This window comes from Phacochoerus africanus, chromosome 2, assembly GCF_016906955.1.
Source record: "Phacochoerus africanus isolate WHEZ1 chromosome 2, ROS_Pafr_v1, whole genome shotgun sequence".
NCBI classification, from domain to species: Eukaryota; Metazoa; Chordata; class Mammalia; order Artiodactyla; family Suidae; genus Phacochoerus; species Phacochoerus africanus.
The window spans coordinates 93,244,689-93,265,362 of NC_062545.1; the positions used below are offsets into that span (position 1 = coordinate 93,244,689).

The 20,674-nt window shown below is 38.2% G+C and overlaps 2 pseudogenes; both read right to left on the minus strand.

Moving 5' to 3' along the window:
- Positions 1–16,092: 16,092 nt before the first annotated feature.
- On the minus strand, positions 16,093–17,028 carry LOC125121078 (olfactory receptor 5W2-like; annotated as a pseudogene).
- A 2,243-nt stretch (positions 17,029–19,271) lies between these two features.
- Positions 19,272–20,169, minus strand: LOC125120680 (olfactory receptor 10AG1-like; annotated as a pseudogene).
- Between the last annotated feature and the right edge of the window lie 505 nt (positions 20,170–20,674).

Consider the following 20,674-nt stretch of genomic DNA (forward strand, 5'->3'; position numbering starts at 1 on the left):
ATGAGTAATCAGGCATAAAATGCTCTATTCACAAATCTAGTTTTTTCCAGAAAGGTAAGCTTTTATTCTTACACTTAAATTAAGACCTTGAAACCCACTCTAGGTAGGGAGGGCTTGCCTACCTGAACAATAGGCAGATGGCATTTTATTTTACCAAGCACACTGGGACTCAAATCTCTGAAGGTACTACTGCTCTTAGGTTATGTTGTTATGCAAACACTTCATTAATTATACTTCCCCTTCTGTATATTTCCCTCTGAATTAAAAAACAAGTTAGCAAAGGCTGATCTTTTAGCCTTCACTGCTGTCACTAAATTGATCTATGGTAGGAAGAAAATTGAAAACAGTTTTTATGCTTTATTTCACAGTTACTCTCCAGCAATACGCTCCTCCTATTGTCAGAGGAAATCTAATGAAAATCAAACAGATCCCTGCTTAATCTTTTCTAACTCCATTGGATTTTTCACTGTGTTTTGGAAACATTCTTCTTCACGACCTCATTTATGAAAATTACAACACTTTGGATCATCATTTTTATTGGTATTTTATTGGTATATATCATCATTTTTATATGGTATATATAGCATATACCATAAAAGTCAAACTCCTAATGTATAGAGTTATTTGGTTTTAATATATTTCACCCCAATGTCTACTTCATGTACACTTTGACCACTGCAATAAGAAGTCCATACCTATTGCCTGTCACCCCTCTTCTCTCATACCCCAGCCATGGCAACCACTATTCTACTTTCTGATTCTATGTGGTTTCCTCTTCAGTCATCTCCTATAAACTGAGTCATGAAATCTATGTCTTTTTATGGTCAGGATTCTTCAGTAAATGGTTTTTAAAGTCCATCCAAGTTGTAGAATGTGTTAGAATTTTGTTTCATTACAGAGAAGAATCATATTTAACTTTATGGATATAACACATATTGTTGACCTGTTCTTTCATTAGAGGCAATGTGTTTTTACGCTTCATTATGAATAATTCAGTTTCCTGTCAATTCTACCTTTCAAAGCTGCTTTCATCATCACACATTTTCTCACTCCCATCCACCAACGATGTATTCGAGGACTGTAATTGTCTTTGTGAATGCTTCTCATTCTCTCAATAAAACATGCTTCAAACAAAATAAAATTAAAAAGAAAAAAATAAAAAAGAGTCATCAAAGCCATAAAATGTGGGCAAGGGATGTTAGGAAGTAAATAACCCTTTTTGTTTGTTTGTTTGCATGTTTCTCTTCTTAATTTTAAGATAGTAATGAAGTGTTTGAACTTACAGGACCATCAGGCTAAAACACACAATTATGGGAAGGGGTTAGCATACTTAAAAAACAGGGCAACCACAAGCCAAAACCAAATATTTCATTTGCAAAAAATGAAAAAAAAATACACTCAAGCAGATAATAACAGGATTGTAATGTGTACGTGTAAGGATAATCTGACCCTCTTGCTGTACAGTGGGAAAATAAAAAATATGTAAAAAAAACACTTCTCTGAATTTTATTTTTTCATTTTGGAATAGTCTACAACATTTAAGCCTCAAGAGTCAGATCTGTGGTTATTTTGTGTTTTCTAAACTGCATGGTTATAATCTTTGAAAGGTAGTGCTTTCTAAATATTCATTGTTAAGTGTTTCTGTTTATTAAAGTAGAGAATGATGTACAAAAATAGAAATATACTATTTTGGGTTTTTTCTTTTTCTTTTTTTTTTTTTTTGACTCTAGGCACGTTGTTATAGAGCAGATCTCCACACTTACTCATCTTTCTTAAGTGAAACGTTACACCCTCTGAAGAGCGTTTTATTTTTTTATTTTTTTTATATTTTTTTTAATTTTCCCACTGTACAGCAAGAGGGTCAGGTTATCCTTACACGTACACATTACAATTACATTTTTTCCCCCACCCTTTCTTCTGTTGCAACATGAGTATCTAGACAAAGTTCTCAATGCTATTCAGTGGGATCTCCTTGTAAATCTATTCTAAGTTGTCTCTGATAAGCCCAAGCTCCCGATCCCTCCCACTCCTCCCCCTCCCATCAGCCAGCCACAAGTCTCTTCTCCAAGTCCATGGTTTTCTTTTCTAAGGAGATGTTCATTTGTGCTGGATATTAGGTTCCAGTTATAAGTGATATCATATGGTATTTGTCTTTGTCTTTCTGGCTCATTTCACTCAGTATGAGAGTTTCTAGTTCCATCCATGTTGCTGCAAATGGCATTATGTCATTCTTTTTTTATGGCTGAGTAGTATTCCATTGTGTATATATACCACCTCTTCCGAATCCAATCATCTGTCGATGGACACTTGGGTTGTTTCCATGTCCTGGCTATTGTGAATAGGGCTGCAATGAACATGCGGGTGCACGTGTCTCTTTTAAGTAGAGTTTTGTCCGGATATGTGCCCAGGAGTGGGACTGCAGGGTCATATGGAAGTTCTATGTATAGATTTCTAAGGTATCTCCAAACTGTTCTCCATAGTGGCTGTACCAGTTTACATTCCCACCAACAGTGCAGGAGGGTTCCCTTTTCTCCACAGCCCCTCCAGCACTTGTTATTGGTGGATTTATTAATGATGGCCATTCTGACTGGTGTGAGGTGGTCTCTCATGGTAGTTTTGATTTGCATTTCTCTTATAATCAGCGATGTTGAGCATTTTTTCATGTGTTTGCTGGCCATCTGTATATCTTCTTGGGAGAAATGTCTATTCTTCTTGGGAGAAATTGCCCATTTTTCCATTGGTTGTTTGGCTTTTCTGCTGTTGGGTTGTATAAGTTGTTTATATATTCTAGAGATTAAGCCCTTGTCGGTTGCATCATTTGAAACTATTTTCTCCCATTCTGAAAGTTGTCTTTTTGTTTTCTTTGGGTTTCCTTTGCTGTGCAAAAGCTTTTCAGTTTGATGAGGTCCCATGGGTTTATTTTTGCTCTAATTTCTATTGCTTTGGGAGACTGACCTGGGAAAATGTTCATGATGTTGATGTCAGAGAGTGTTTTGCCTACGTTTTCTTCTAGGAGTTGGATGGTGTCCTGTCGTCTATTTAAGTCTTTCAGCCATTTGGAGTTGATTTTTGTGCATGGTGTGAGGGTGTGTTCTAGTTTCATTGCTTTGCATGCAGCTGTTCAGGTTTCCCAGCAATGCTTGCTGAATAGACTTTCTTTGTCCCATTTGATGTTCTTGCCTCCCTTGTCAAAGATGAAGTGACCATGGGTGTCAGGGTTTATTTCCGGATTCTCTATTCTGTTCCATTGGTCTGTCTGTCTGTTTTGATACCAGTCCCACACTGTTTTGATGACTGTGGCTTTGCAGTATTTCTTGAAGTCTGGGAGAGTTATGCCTCCTGCTTGGTTTTTGTTTCTCAGGATTGCTTTGGTGATTCTGGGTCTTTTGCTGTTCCATGTAAATGTTTGGATTGTTTGTTCCAGTTCTGTGAAAAATGTCCTGAGTAATTTGAGAGGGATTGCATTGAATCTGTAGATTGCTTTGGGTAGTATGGCCATTTCTACAATATGGATTTTTCCAGTGCATGAACATGGAATATCTTTCCATTTCTTTCCATCTTCTTTGATTTCTTTGATTAAAGTTTTATAGTTCTCGGCATATAGGTCCTTTCCCTCTTTGGTCAGGTGTATGCCGAGGTATTTGATTTTGTGCGGTGCAGTTTTAAAAGGTATCATATTTTTGTATTCCTTTTCTAAGATTTCATTGCTGGTATACAGAAATGCAACTGACTTATGAATGTTAATCCTATATCCTGCTACTTTGCTGAATTTATTAATCAGTTCAAGGAGTTTTGGGGTTGATTCCTTAGGGTTTTCTATGTATAGTATCATGTCGTCTGCACACAGTGACAGTTTGATCACTTCTCTTCCTATATGGATGCCTTTTATTTCTTTTGTTTGTCTAACTGCTGTAGCTAGGACTTCCAAAACTATGTTGAAGAGCAGTGGTTGGTGAGAGTGGGCATCCCCGTCTTGTTCCAGATTGGTGTGAGAAGGCTTTCAGTTTTTCCCCATTGAGTATTATATTTGCTGTGGGTTTATCACAAATGGCTTTGATTATGTTCAAGAATGTTCCCTCTATACCCAGTTTGGCAAGGGTCTTGATCATGAATGGATGTTGGACTTTGTCAAATGCTTTTTCTGCGTCTATTGAGATGATCATACGATTTTTGACTTTTCTTTTGTTAACGTGGTGTATGATACTGATTGATTTGCGTATGTTGAACCATCCTTTATCCAGGGATGAACCCAACCTGGTCATGGTGTACGATTTTTTGGATATGTTGTTGGATTCGGTTGGCTAAGATTTTGTTGAGAATTGTTGCATCTATATTCATCAATGATATTGGGTGATAGTTTTCTTTTTTGGTGGTATCTCTGTCTGGTTTTGGAATGAAGGTGATGGTGGCATCATAGAATGTCTTTGGGAGTATTCCTTCTACTTCAAACTTTTGAAAGAGTTTAGGGAGGATGGGCACCAGTTCCTCTTTATATGTTTGATAAAATTCACCTGTGAAGCCATCTGGTCCTGGACTTTTATTTGTAGGGAGTGATCTTATGACCTCTTCCATTTCATTTCTCGTGATGGGTCTGTTCAGTTGGTCTGTTTCTTTTTGATTCAGTTTTGGCAGGCTGTAAGATTCTAGAAAATTGTCCATTTCTTCCAGATTGTCAAACTTGTTGCCATATAGTTGTTCATAGTATTCTCTTTTTTTTGTTTGTTTGTATTTCTGCTGTATCCGTTGTGATTTCTCCTTTTTTATTTCTAATTTTGGTTATTTGGGTTCTTTCTCTCCTCTTTTTAGTGAGTCTGGCCAGGGAGTTGTCAATTTTGTTTACCTTTTCAAAGAACCGGCTCTTGGTTTTATCAATTTTCTCTATTGTTTTTTGAGTCTCTATTTTATTGATTTCTTCTTTGATCTTTATAATTTCCTTCCTTCTGCTGACTGTAGGCCTTTTTTGTTCTTCTTTTTCTAATTCATTTAGGTGGAGGGTTAAGTTGTCCATTTGGGATCTTTCTTCTTTTTTGAGAAAGGCCTGTATTGCTATAAATTTCCCTCTGAGCACTGCTTTTGCAGCATCCCATAGATGTTGAGAGGTTGTGTCTTCATTATCATTTGTTTCAAGGTATTTTTAAATTTCCTTCTTGATTTCCTCATTGACCCATTGGTTTCTTAGTAGCATGTTGTTTAGTCTCCATGCAGTAGGTTTTTTCTCTTTCCTTTTCCCATGGTTGGTTTCTAATTTCATGGCATTGTGGTCAGAGAAGATACTTGAGATAATTTCTATGCTCCTAAATTTATTGAGGTTAGCTTTGTGTCCCAATATGTGGTCAATTCTTGAGAATGTTCCATGAGCATTTGAGAAGAATGTGTATTCTGCTTTTTTTGGATGTAGTGTTCTGAAGATGCCAATTAAGTCTAACTTTTCTATTGTTTCCTTTAGGATCTCTGTTGCTTTATTGGTTTTCTGTCTAGAGGATCTGTCCATTGATGTGAGGGGGGTATTAAGGTCTCCTACTATGATTGTATTCTCATCAATATCTCTTTTTATGTCTGTTAATATTTGTTGTATATATCTGGGTGCTCCTATATTTGGGACATATATGTTGACGGTAGTCACATCCTCTCCTTGGGTGGATCCCTTAATCATTAAGTAGTGTCCTTCTTTGGTCTTCTTTGTTTTCAAGTCTATTTTGTCTGATATGAGTGTTGCAACTCCTGTTTTCTGTCTTGTCTATTGGCCTGAAATATTTTCCCCCACCCTTTCACTTTCAATCTATATGTATCCTTTGTCCTAAGGTGAGTTTCTTGTAGGCAGCATATTGAAGGTTTTTGCCTTTTTATCCACTCAGCCACTCTGTGTCTTTGGATTGGGACGTTCAGTCCATTGACATTTAAGGTGATAATTGATAGGTGATTATTTATTGCCATTTTGAACCTCGTGTTCCAGTTGATTCTATGGTTCTCCATTCTTCCTTTATTTATTATTATTATTATTTTTTTGGTTGGATGGTCTCCTGTTATTATCTGCTTAGTGTATTTTTTTTCATTTTTTGCAAATGCAATATTTGGTTTTGGCTTGTGGTTGCCCTGTTTTTTAAGTATGCTAACCCCTTCCCATAATTGTGTGTTTTAGCCTGATGGTCCTGTAAGTTCAAACACTTCATTACTATCTTAAAATTAAGAAGAGAAACATGCAAACAAACAAACAAAAAGGGTTATTTACTTCCTAACATCCCTTGCCCACATTTTATGGTTTTGATGACTCTTTTTTATTTTTTTCTTTTTAATTTTATTTTGTTTGAAGCATGTTCATTATTAAATCTGTATGCTGGCTTATTTGAGTGACTGCTCTCTGATTGGGGTTTCCTCAATCCTAGTTCTTCCTCTTCTTCTTTTTTTTTCTTTTCTTTTTTCTACCCTTTCCTTCCTTTCTTATTGGTTTAGAGAAGCCCTTTCAATATATCCTTTAACCTGGGTTTTGTGTTGCTGTATTGTTTAAGTTTTTGTTTGTTGGAAAAAATTTTTATTTCCCCTTCTCTTTTAAATGATATTCTTGCTGGATAGAGTATTCTAGGTTGCATATTTTTTCCTTTTAGCTCTTTAAATATCTCTTGCCATTCCCTCCTGGCTTGTAGTGTTTCTGTAGAGAAATCAGCTGATAATCTTATGGAGGTTCCCTTGTAGGTAACTTTCTGCTTTTCTCTTGCTGCCTTTAGGATCCTCTCTTTATCACTAACTTTTGCCATTTTTATTATGTGTCTTGCTGTGGGTCTATTTGGGTTCAGTTTGTTTGGGGCTCTCTGTGATTCTTGTACCTTGAACCCAGTATCCTTTAGATTTGGGAAGTTTCCAGCGATAATTTCCTCAACTATATTTTCCATTCCCTTATCTTTTTCTACTCCTTTTGGAATTCCTATTATGCATAGATTGGCCCTCTTTATATTATCCCATAGGTCTCTTATATTGCTTTCCAGTTTTTTGATTTGGTTTTCTGTCTGTTGACTGGATTGAGTAATTTCCATTATTCTATCTTCCATATCACTGATTTGTTCTTCTGCATTATTCATTCTGGTTTTTACTGCCCTTAGTTCAGTTTGCATCTCTGCAAATGAATGTTCTACTTTTTCTTGGGTCCACCTTATATTTTCAAGTTCCTTTCTGAGGGTATCTGCATTACTGCTCATATCTTCTCTTAATTCATTCAGTATTTTCACTCTTTCTCTTTTGAACTCCAGGTGTATCAGACTGCAGAGATCTGTTTCATTGTTGACTGTTTTAGGTGAGTTCTCCTGTTGGTTTGACTGGGGGTGGTTTCTCAGCTTCATCTTGCTTGTTGTTTTCTTTCTCCTGAGGGAGTTGTACTCTCTGCTATCAGGCAGTATTTGCCTTGTCACTGCTGTGGAATACTTCCTGAGGGCTGGCGTTGTTGGTCAATCTTTTTTGAGGCAGTGTGGCTTTTCTGGAGTGTTGATGGGGCTAACAGTGTTTCTTTGAAGCAAAGGAGGACTTCCTGAGGGCAGACAGGACTGGGAGGTCCACACCACGATGGTAGCAGATTTCACTTGGTCAGGCAGAGCTTGCTCTGGTGTTTTTAGGCTGTGGGGTTCTTGCAGGGAGTTGATGGTGTTGGGCAGCTGTTCCTCAGGAGTGCAGCACCCCCTGGGGGCTGGAGCAGCTCTCTGGGTCATTGAGAACCTAAGAGGCTCTTCCCTAGGGCAGCCCAACTCAGAAGGACGGCCTGCAAATGTAGGCGGATCTTTTCACAGTCTGCCCAAGCTTGTTGCATCTTTTCTGGGCTGCAGGGGGTCCTCCAGGGGGCTGGTGGTGCTGAGCAGCTTTTCTTTGGGAGTGGGGCACCCCCTGGGGGCTTGGGCGGGTAGCAGGGCCGTTGGAAACCCAAGAGGCTCCTCCCCACGGCAGCCCAACTCAGAAAAACTGTCTGAGAATTAGGCAGATCTATTCATGGCCTGGCTAGGCTTGTTCTAGCTTTTCTGGGCTACAGGCCTTTTCTCGGGGGCTGGTGGTGTTTGGTGCTGCTCTGTGGAAGTGCAGCCCCTCCAAAGGTCAAGCAGGCCTATGCAGGGACAGCCCCTGTGGTGGTAGGCTTCAGGCAATTGTTGAGGCCAGCCCTCCTGGATGGCAGGCAGCCCCAGGTTCGGCGAGAGCTTAGGGGGTGGCAGGGGTTGGGGGGAGGGGATGCACTGGGAAGCACAGCTGTCTGCTACCTGGCAGGCCTGTTAGCTTGCTGTGGCATGGGGGGTATTCTATGGGGACCCTCCTTCTTCTCTTCCCTCCCCAGCACGGGCGCAGACCAGGCTCTTCTCCCAGGTTCCCTCTGATGTGACTTTCCACTTCCCTGTCCCTAGAGTATTGCTCCCTTCCTCTGCGACAGCTTTGTTTTCTAGTCTCCCAGGCAGTCTCTGCCCTGTCAAATGGTTCTAGACCTCCCAAGCAGTTTCCGCTCCACCCCACCCCCCCAGCCAGTTCTTGGGGTCTAACCTCTGGAGCCTAGGTCTGGGTGCCCAGCCCCCACCCAGGCGTCCCCCAGCCCTTTCCCAGAGACTAACCTCTGGAGCCGAGGACTCGGTGCCCAGCCCCCACCCAGGCGTCTCAGTTTTTGGTGACTGTGCCCTTAGTTCAGATGGTCCCTTCGGTTCTTGATCGGCTTTTCCATACTCCAACTTACTGCTACACTCTTCTCTGCATCTGGCGATTCCCCCAGTTCGTTTGATCTTTCCCCCGTGTAGGTGACTTTCCAGGGTGCGGGATCCCTTTCTCCTCCGCAGTTCCCTTTCGGGAGCACCGGTCCCACTTGGATTCACCTTCTCTCACTCTCCTCCTTTCTCCTGTTCTGCCCAGTAATGTCACGAACTTCTTGCCGTTATTGGAGTTTAGGTTCCTCTGCCAGCGATTGGTTGCTGTTCTGTGCGAGTCATTTATTCTGTAGATGTGCTTTTTTTTTGTTGTGTTTGTAGGAGAGGGCGAGCATGTCCCCCTACTCCTCTGCCATCTTGTCCTCTGTCATATTTTGGCGTTTTTCTATTGACACAATTCACATGTGCAAAGTTGACTTATTTAAAAAACATTTCCATGGGGGATGATTTTTCTAAATCTGCATGTTCATATTTTTTCTTAAAATAAGTTCCTTGCTGTTATCTTATCAGTTCTATGCAAAATTAAGAAAAAAACAGAATCTTCCTTTTCATGTCTTCCCCTAATCCTCTCCAACATATAGCAATAGAATTCCTTAACCTTTATGAAATTATGCATCTGAGCATTTTCCCAAATGTATAATCAACACTCATTTTGTACAAGAAGCTGTTGGATTAAAAAAGTAAAAATTAAAAGTTGCATGCAATTTGATAATGAACATATTTAGTTTTAGAACCCTTTTTTGAGTATAATTCACGTACAGCAAACTTTCATCTGTAAAAGTATATTGCAAGTCAATATTCCGGAATGAAAGATTCCTGTTCCCAGAATAAGTCTAAAGGAAAATCATTACTAGCATCTCAGAAATTTACTCCACACCTGTCCAGAAGTGATGTCCGATATGATACTTTGTTTGGATATTCTTTGAGGTATGTAGCAGAAAAATCACACAGCATTTTAAACTTTTACTTCTGACTTCTTCCACTCAATATTATTTTTGTGAAATCTTTCTATACTTTTCTATGTCATGGAAGTTAGTTCATCCTCATTGTTCCATATTTTTCTTAGGTACTAACTTACCATAAAGTTATTTATCTTATCTAGCGTAGGGGTCAGTATAACTGACCATTAAATTCTTATTGGTTCTGGACACACTATTTACTTATATGTTATTCATGGTTGCTTTTGTGGCACAGGGAAACCCTGAGTAGCTGTGATAAGAGTTTATGAACCCAAAATCCTAAAATATACACTATTTGGCACTTTGAGGAAAAGTTGTCAAGTCTTGACCTAAAGTGTTAACATTTTTTGAGTTGTTTACAGTTCTATATTGCTGGAAATAATGCAAAGGAGAATATTTCTTGAATGTCTTTTGTGGTTATATTTATTCGTTTATCTTGGGTATAATTCAGAGAATGGCATTTTTGAGTCACAGGACATTTCTGTGTCCAACTATATTAGAGAGAGCTTACAGATTTATAAAGGGTGGGGCTCATTTTCATTCCAATGTTAATGGGCAACAACCATGGTTGTTTCATATCCACACCAACAGGTAATAACCAAATATTTACATATTGCCATGCTTTGGATGAGTCATAATACTACTTTTACTGACTGGTAATTTTTTATTTAAGTTTTACTTACTGGAGGGCTAATACAGGTCGATATTCATTTCTAAGAGGACCCTATGAGATTCTTTTTTTTTTCTTTTTGCTTCTTATGGATGCACCAATGGCATACAGAATTTCCTAGGCTAGGGGTTGAATCGGAGCTACAGCTGCCTACCTATGCCACTGTCTTAGGATCCGAGATGCATCTGTGACTTACACCACAGCTCACAGCAATGATAGATCCTTAATCCACTGAGCAGGGCCAGGGATCAAACCCAAATCCTCATGGATACTAGTTGGATTCGTTTCCACTGAACTCTTGAGATTCTCCTTTGAATATCAGGTCACATAAAATGGTCATTTTAAAACTATTTGGCTTTCTGAAACTCATATGACTTAGACGGCTTCATGTCAACACTATTACCGGTTAAAATAGCCTAGAAGCAGAGTGTAATTCATTTCTTTTAATAAATTTTATTGGAGTATAGGTGACCCATTAATGAAGTGTTAGTTCCAGGTGTACAGTAAAGTGAATCAGCCACATACATACATATATATATTCATTCCCTTTCAGACTCTTTCCCCACACAGGCCATCCCAGAGTATTGAATCAATTTCTCTGACCCATACAGTAGGTGCTTGTTATCAATCATTTTTGTATCTCATATTGTGCATACACCAATCCCAACCTCTCCATCCAATCCCTCCCTCAGTGTTTCCATTTGGTGACCGTAAGTTTGGTTTTGCAATCTCTGAGTCTGTTTATATCTTGTGAATAAGTTATTTTGTATCTTTTTTTATTATACTCCACATATTAGTGATATCATATGGTATTTGTTTTTCTCTGACTTTCCTCACTAAATATGATAATCTCTAGGTCAGTCCATGTTGTTGCAAATGGTATTACGTCAGTCTTTTTATGGCCAAGTAATATTCCATTGTGTATATGAACCACATCTTCTTTATCCAATCCTCTTTTGATGGACAATTTGGTTGCTTCCATGTCTTGGCTACTGTAAATGTTGCTGCAGTGAACATTGGGGTACATCTATCTTTCAAATTACAATTTTCTTTGGATAGATGTCCAGGAATGGGATTGGTAGTTCTATATTTAGTTTTTTAAGGAACCTCCATATTGTTCTCCATAGTGGTTGTACCAACCTTCATTCCCACCGGCAGGGTAGGAGGGTTTGCTTTTCCCCATGCCCCCTCCAGAATGTATCATTTATAGACTTTTGGTGATGGACATTATAACTGGTGTGAAGTAATATCCCATCATAGTTTTGATTTGCATCATAGTACCATCCTTCATTAGAAGAGGGAGTAACTCTTTTTACATTTTTGAAACTTTAGTACTCCCCAATATTGGAAGGATTTACATAGAAGTAGAGTCATATTTTATAGAGACAGGTTGTTTCAGCTAGAAAATACCCTGGAGGTAATCTCATGTAACTCCCTATTTTACACAGGAGAATCCGAGGGATGGAAAGGAATCATGACATATTAAATTTAGTGTGGCAATGCTACCTGGTATTAACATGGTTCTAGAAAAAGAAATGTTCAGGGAGATTAAAAGCTGTGGCCTCTGTCCTTGACACAGAACTTCATAATTATTGGGTTATTGAATATTATTATTGCTCCATTTTTCACAAATGTAGTTATACAGCCTATGACATATTTATTTCTCTGTTCTCTGTCTTTGATATATACCTTATCTACCATTGTTATGCCACTTTTGTACTTAAGTATTTCAGTGGCAAAGATGAAGAGGTCAAGATACAACAACTTGATTGGAGTATTAGCTTTCTACCCATTGTCATTGATAATATTGCATTTGGACAATGATATTTTCCATCAGTGATTGGTGGATGTATGAGAAAGATGTGATGTAGAGGTACCAGGATGGGAATTACAGTGATGAGGATTGAAATAGACAGGCTAGAATACATCAAAATCTTTAGCACAGATTTCTTATTTTGTGAAATCCCAAGATAGAAGAGTAATTACACATTCTTGCATAAACTTCTATTTGAGTTTTGAATTTCTTTAAAAATATTCTCACAATTTGTTATTTAACCTCACAACGTCTGGGAGAAATAGCCTACAACTAACTAAAGCAGTCAATTCCATTTTGGTCTTCCATTTAATGGGCTTATATTTTTAGTTTTTATTTCACACAATAAGATCTAATAAAATGGGCCATTTGGGATAAAATCAGTCTTGTGGTGCTGTAATAAATTTGTCATATGGATAGAATTGATTTAATTTAATGACATGTATATAACCTTTAAATTCATGGCAATTTACGAAACTCTGTTTTGTTTGGACGGTAATTGTATTTCAGATAATGTTTTTTCTGCCAGATAATAGCTCATAAACAGTAATTCCAAAAGATTTTTGCGTAAACTGATGAAATATACTAGAGGTAGAATTTTAAGGCTTTTACCTAAAACAGGAATTCTTGGTAGGCTTTTATCCATTGTGAGATCTATTCCCAGCATATTATAGCATTTTATAAACACCACCCAGAATAACAGAGGAACTTCTTATGATTCAATTCCATGCTAAAATATTTTCAAATCAGGAAATATTTAAGTGGCAGTGAGAAAACCTAAAAGTGTCAGTGGCTTTTAGCACTTAAAATTTTAGTGGATAATTAAGAATGTCTTTCAGAAAATTATGGTTACCAAAGGGACAGGTGGTAGGAGATAGAGGGACTGGGGGTTTGGTATTGGCATTTTCACGCTGAGGTATATGGAATGATTGGCCAACAGGGACCTGAGGTATAGCAGGGAGAACTCTTCTCAATATTCTGTGTGAAAATTTATCTGGAAAAATAATCTGAAAGACAATAGACGTGTGTACCTGTTTAACAGTAGAAATTATCACAACATGGTAAATCAACTGAACTTAAATAAAACTTTAAAAAAAAGAATGTCTTTCAGGAGTTTCCTTTGTGGCTCAGTGAGTTAAGGACCTGACATTATCTATGTGAGGATGTGGGTTCAATCCCTGGCCTTGATCAGTGGGTTAAGGATCCAGCATTTCTGTGAGATGTAATGTAGATTGCAGATGCGGCTCGGATCTGTGTTCCCTGGCTGTGGCACATAAGCCCCAATTGCAGCTCTGATTCCAGCCTTGGACTGGGACCTTCCATGTACCACAGCTTTGGTGGTAAAAAGAAAAAGAAGAGAATATCTTTCAGTCTTATGTGGTTTTTCAAATATATGGCCACATCTACATGTTTTGAATAAACAGATTCAGGATTCTAACCTTCAGGAAACATGAATAAAACCAAATTAAATACTCAAGAGACCAAGAATTTAAAGCTCTTACTCCTAGTATAATTAATATATATATTATTTTAGTATCCACTCAATTTTATGTACCTTCCAAAATATCTGATAATTGTATGCTACAATGCACATTATCTATACTTCTGTGTGTGTGTATGTGTGTATAAAATACCATCCCTCTATTAAGTTTGCTGATGAGATATAATGGACACTCAAAAATTTTTATCTGTTATTTTATTTTATTTATTTTATTTTATTTATTTTATTTATGTCTTTTGCCCTTTTAGGGCCTCACCCATGGCATATGGAGGTTCCCAGGCTAGGGGTCTAATCAGAGCTGTTGCTGCTGGCCTATACCAGAGCCACAGCAATGCCAGATCCAAGCCACATCTGTGACCTACACCACAGCTCACAGAAATGCCAGATCCTTAACCCACTGAGTGAGGCCATGGATCAAAACCGCAACCTCAAGGTCCCTAGTCAGATTCATTTCTGCTGCTCCAGGACAGGAACTCCCCAGCTGAGCCACAATGAGAACTCCCTGATGTTTTAGTTTATTATGGATTTGCTTACTTTCGTATTGTGGTCCAGACAACACAGAGTGTTTTAAATAACAGGAATGGAATGCTCAGTCTGTAGCAAAGAATGCTCACAGACAGGGTGAAATAAAATCATGCTTTAAGTAGATGACCATGAACCACAAAACAGAAAAGAGAGACATTCAACCAGTGCTGAGAAGAAGAAAGAAGGGAAGGGAATTATCATTGAGGAAGTGGCAGAAGAATCGATAATTGATAATAATAGCACCATTATGTAACTTACCAAATTTTTTTTCCATTGGTCCTTATAACCTTCTTTTCTTTTATTCCTCAATTTCAGTCACATAAAATTAACAAATAGCATGTCTAAGGTATACAAGATTCGATATATTAAGAATCAATATATGCATACATCATGAAATGACTATGACAATAAAGTTAGTTTTACAATAGATTAATTCCCATAGTTATCGTTTTGAGTGTGTGTATGATGAGGACAGTTAAGATCTAATCTAGCGATTTTATAATGCCGTATTGTTAACTAGAATCACCCTATATATTAGATCCCCAGAATGTATTCATCAAATTACAGAAAATATGTGTACTTTGAGAAATAGCTCCCATTTTCTCCAACTTCCAGACCCTGGAAACTGCCAGTCTACTTTCTATTTCCGTGAGTTCAAACTTTTTAGATTCAGCATATAAGTAGGGAATATAGTATTTATCTTTCTCTGTTTGACTCATTCCACTTAGTATAATGCCTTCAGTTTGAATCCATGTTCCGGCAGCCATGACTTCTTTACATGAAGAAGACACAGGCTTGCCTACCTCAACACCTGTCTAGTTATCATATCCACTGCCTACTATCTTTTTATCTCCCAACTGGAATAATTGTCAGATAAAGACTGAATACATCCATGCAAAGATATACTACTTTTAAATTTTGTTCTGGATTTAAAACCCTCATTTTTTTTTAATTTTATGGTGATTTGGAACCTTTTACATATTGTTTAGCTGTTTAGTTAATTCATGCTTGTTATTAGTACTCACTTATGTTCATTAGTATAGAAATTTCAGTGCGTGCCATAGCCTATAAAGGACCTAAATGTTCAAATATCTCTCAGTAAACACACAATAAATTTCCTGGTAATTGAATTACTGTTTATTTTTTTTTTCTTTTCTGTCCGTTTTTTTTGGGGCCACACCCATGGCATATGGAGGTTCCCAGGATATGCTAGGGTCTAATTGGAGCTGTTGCCAGCCTAAACCAGAGCCATAGTAACACCAGATCCAAGCCACATCTGCAAACTACACCACAGCTCACAGAAATGCCAGATCCTTAACCCACTGGGAAAGGCCAGGGATCAAACCTGCAACCTCATGGTTCTTAGTGGGATTTGTTTCCACTGCACTAGGATGGGAACTCCTGAACTACTGTTTAAATGAAAGAATGGATCAATAAAACTGACAAAACTAGAAAACTCCTGAAAATTTTCTACAAAAAAGGAAGTGCCATTTATGTTTTTTTTTTTAGGGTTGCACCCATGACATGTGCAAGTTCCCAGGCTAGGTGATGAATCACAGCTACACCTACTGGCCTGTGCCACCTCCACAGCAATGCAGGCTCTGAGCTGTGTCTGTACCTATACCACAGCTCATGGCAACACTGGTTCTTAACCCACCAAGCAAGGCCAGGGATTGAACCTGCATCCTCATGGTTACTAGTCACATTTGTTTACATTGAGCCACAATGGGAATTCCTAAGTTCTTGATACATAAGGAGGGAAGCTTTATTTGAGAACTGTAATATTTCTAAAATTGGGGGTTTATAACAAATAATCATTTTCTTAATACGAAGTATTTGATGCAACATTTCTCTATTGCATCATGCAAAATAATTGTACAAATGCAAACCCCACAGTATCTGTGTTTCTGTGTGTGTGTGTGTGTGTGTGTGTGTGTGTGTGTGTGTGTGAGAGATATACACTTTTAAAACCACCTTTTAAGCTTCAGCTTTTCCAGGGCCTCTTTTACATCCTTGTTCCTTAAGCTGTAAATCACAGGGTTTAACATGGGAATCACAAGAGTGTAAAACAATGAGGTCATTTTGTCTTGATCCAGAGAGTACGAAGAACTCGGCCTGAAATACATGAAGAGCATAGTTCCCTGGAAAATTGCCACAGCAGTAAGGTGGGAAATACAGGTGGAGAAAGCTTTGACCTTGCCCTCAGCTGAGTGGATCTTAAAGACAGACAGAATAATATAACCATAAGAAATAAGGACTCCTAAAATGGTACTCAATTCAATGAAGCCAAAAACAGTGAACTATGCCAACTCATTAACCTGTATATCAGAGCAGGAAAGGAGAAAAAGTGGAGGTAAATCACAAAATAAATGGTTAATCTCATTAGACCCACAGAAGCATAACTGGAATGCTAGTGTCGTGTGTATCAAAGCATCTGCCATTCCCACCACGTAAACCCCAGCCATGAGCAGGGAGCACACGCTGCTGGACATGCTGACTGTGTAGGGCAAAGCGTTGCTGATGGCCTTGTACTGGTCATAGGCCATCACTGCCAGCAGAAGACACACAGCATCTGCAAAGACGCAGAAGAACATAAATTGCAGAGCACAGCCATAGAAGGGGATTGCCTTGTTCTTGGCCAGTAGGTCCACCAGCATCTTGGGCCCAATTGCTGTGGAATAGCAGAGGTCACAGAAGGAGAGGTGGCTGAGGAAAAAGTACATGGGCATGTGCAGCTGGGGGTCCATTCGAATTAACGTGATCATTCCAAGGTTTGCCAGAAGATTAATCAGGTAAACAAGTCAAAATGTGGTAAATAGGGTCCCTTTGTTCTCCAGGTTATTAGAAATTCCCAACAAAATGAATTCAGTCAAGGAGGAGCAATTCCCTCTATCCATTCTTTTCTGTTCTTGTCTAAACTTCTGAGAAAAATGATCAAGAAAATGACACATGCAAATGTAACATTTCTGTACATCTGCAAACATCATAAGACAGGATATGATTTCTTTCTATAAGTGTCTTTATACTCAGAAAATTGTCAGTCATGCATCCACTATGTAAACAGGTATTTCACTCTCTTCCCCAATAGCAAAAATTATCTGAGAAATAAAGTTGCGAAATTTGACCTAATCTAATCATGTCACTCATGAGATATGTTATTTTCTGTAACTCTTCTCTCGCTTTACTTGACTTACCTCAGGGATTAAATTTAGATGACTTTAACTCTCTTCTCCTCTTCAAAATTATATGGAAGAGACACAGGTGTTAGCAGGTTATGAGCTGTACATTATGGGGCTAAGCGTCTTCTATGTATGAAGATTTTCACATGGATACAAAAATGATTACAAATTTTGGTGTCTCAGGATCATGATTGCCTTAAGAGTATTCGTATATGTTCCAGAAACAATGAACATATGATTGACTAAAAATAATGAAAATAATTATGTTTCTGGTTTTGGTTTATTTGTTTTCAGTATTTGGTGGGACATAAAATAAGTAATATTGGCTAGGTCTCTTGACCTGTATTATTGTTTTGTCACCTATTTGTGGGAATTGTCTGGTGCCAAAGTATGAATCTTTTGACTTATTGTAGGACAATGCTTAAAAGAAGTTAAAACAACCTTATTTAACACAGATATTTACATCTCTTTGGATTTTAAAAGCACTTTCATATTATGAAATGGAGATGAGATATGTGGTAATAAATGATTCTGAAATATATTGGCTTATCTACCTCCTGTATGTGTCTATTTATGTGTGTTACATGTTTGCATGTGTGCATGTCTCTGTTGACATATAAGAACTGGAATGTGGGTGATGTATATATATATATTTTTTTTCTTTTTGTCTTTCTAGGGCCACACCCATGGCATATTTAGGTTCCCAGGCTAAGGGTCCAATTGGAGCTTTAGGCTGTAGCTGCTGGCCTACGCCACAGCCACAGTAATCCCAGGTTCGAGCCACATCTGTTATCTACACCACAGCTCACAGCAACACCAGATCCTTAACTAGGCCGGGGATCAAACCTGCAACCTAATGGTTACTAGTCAGATTCATTTCTGAATCACAAGGGGAAAACTAATTGGAGCTAAGTAACTATGACATATGATTCACATGAAGTTCAGTTTTTACATGATGTTATTTGTAATGTGGAGGGGGTAGCAATATTTATTGGCCCATTCACCCATTCAATCCTTCCTTCCAACATTCATTACTTAACTGCTTTTGGCCAGTTTCCATGTTACAGCATCAAAGAATGCAAAACAAATACAAGTGTGAAGATATAGGCAGCAATTTGTGTAAATAATCTTGTGTACTTTCAGTATAATTTAATTCAAAATAATAACATTAATTATGGTTTTTTAATGAAAAATGTGATGCACATTTGGCTTTTATGCATGACAAGATTATTATTTAGGCCTAGAGTATTAAAGATTCTTGGCCTAATAAATATTTAAGTACAGTAAATTGTGGATTAGCATTTAAAAGTATTTTAAGGATTTTCTGTTGTGGCTTAGGAACCTGACTAGTATCCATGAGGATGCGGGTTCAATTCCTGACTTGCTAACTGGGTTAAGAATCCATCTTTGCCATGAGCTGTGGTGAAGGTCACAGCTGCAGCTCAGGTCTGGCTGATGTACAGGCCGGCAGCTTCAGCTCTGATCTGACTCCTGGCCTGGGAACTTCCATATGCCATGTGGGCCTAAAAAATGTCAAAAATTTTTTTCTAAGTACCTTAAAATACCTTAAAACTAATGTTTATATTGATGAGCTTCTTAAAAAAGAGAGTGTAAAATATAACATGCTTCTCTGATACTGTGTGGCAAACAGTTAAAATGTCTGTAAATAAACTCATCAAATTTTTTTTATTTTATTTTCCCACTGTACAGCAAGGGGATCAAGTTATCCTTACATTACATTTTTCCCCCACCCTTTGTTCTGTTGCAACATGAGTATCTAGACATAGTTCTCAATGCTACTCAGCAGGATCTCCTTGTAAATCTATTCTAAGCTGTGTCTGATAAGCCCAAGCTCCCTCCCCCTCCCATCAGGCAGCCACAAGTCTGTTTTCCAAGTCCATGATTTTCTTTTCTATGGAGATCTTCATTTGTGCTGGATATTAGATTCCAGTTGTAAATTGTTTTTTAAGTAATAATTTTCTGAGTGCTGCAATCACATCCTTGTTCCTAAGACTGTATATCAAGGGATTAAACATAGGAGTCACAATGGTATAAAACAGAGAGGGGTTTGTCAATTCTTGGAGAATGACTGTATTGGGGCCTTAAGTAGGTAATGGGAGCAGATCCAAAAAAATAACAGTACAACCAGCAGGTGAGAAGAATAAGTGGAGAAGGCTTTGGCCCGACCTCTGGATGTTGGCAGCCTCAGAATAGTGGAAATAATTTTGCTATAATAGGCAAGTATCAGCATAAAAGAGATGACACCAATCAGCAGAACTGCTGCATACACAGACAGCTCATGCAGAGAAGTATCTCCACAGGTTAGGTTCAGAATGGGAGGCATGTCACAGAAAAAGTGGTTAATTTGGTTTGAATGACAGAAGTCCAGAGAGAAGATGTGGCACGTCTGCCCTATCTGCACTGGGATTCCACAGATCCAGGAGCACATAGCCTGTCAGATGCACATCCTGTGGTTCATGACCAGAGGATAGTGCAGAGGGTTACAAATGGCCATGTAGCAGGCATAGGCCATCACAGCCAGGAGGAAACTTTCAGTGGTTGCCAGCATAAGGAAGAAGCACATTTGAGTGGCACAGCCCAGCATAGAAATGCTTCTATCCTGAGTGCAAAGGTTGACCAGAATCCTAGGGAGAGTGACAGACACATAGCAGATTTCCAAAGAGGAAAAGTTTGCCAGAAAAAAATACCTGGGTGTCTGGAGTGCTAGAGTGAAGTGTCGAGCCTAGTTATTATTATGAGACTATTTCCAATTAAGATCATGATGTAAATGATGGAGAACACCCCGAAGCGTAACCCTTGGAGGTTTGGAAGGTCAGAAAATCCCAGGAGTACAAACTGCATCTCCGTGGACACGTTGGCTTCTTCTTCCATATCTTCATATTTCATCTGTGGGAATGATTTAATCTGCTGCACTGTTATTCCACTCTCTTTAGCTCTTATTTTCTTACGTAAAACAGGATGATACTCTTTTCAGTTTTTCCAGTTTCCTATAAAAGCAAAACTGTAACTGATAAGAGGTCTATTAAGGGTGAAGTACATTTTTTTTCATTACTAGTAAACATATTTTTAAGAAATAAATCTTTAGCCTCCATTTTATGTTACAGATTATCATATTTCTTTGCTTCTGAAGATAAGTTTGTAATTTTGCCAGTCATCTGAACACTCAAAAATGCAAATCAGAATTTATGTTCAGTTGTATCAGTGATTTCCTTCTTCCAGCTGACATGTTTTTCTTCTCACCTCTCAATTCTGTTTTACATTATTATCAATTCAAAATTAATTTTATTGTGCAAGTAAATATTTTGTAAGCCAGGCAAGATAATTTTTTAATGTGATGGCCTTCCTG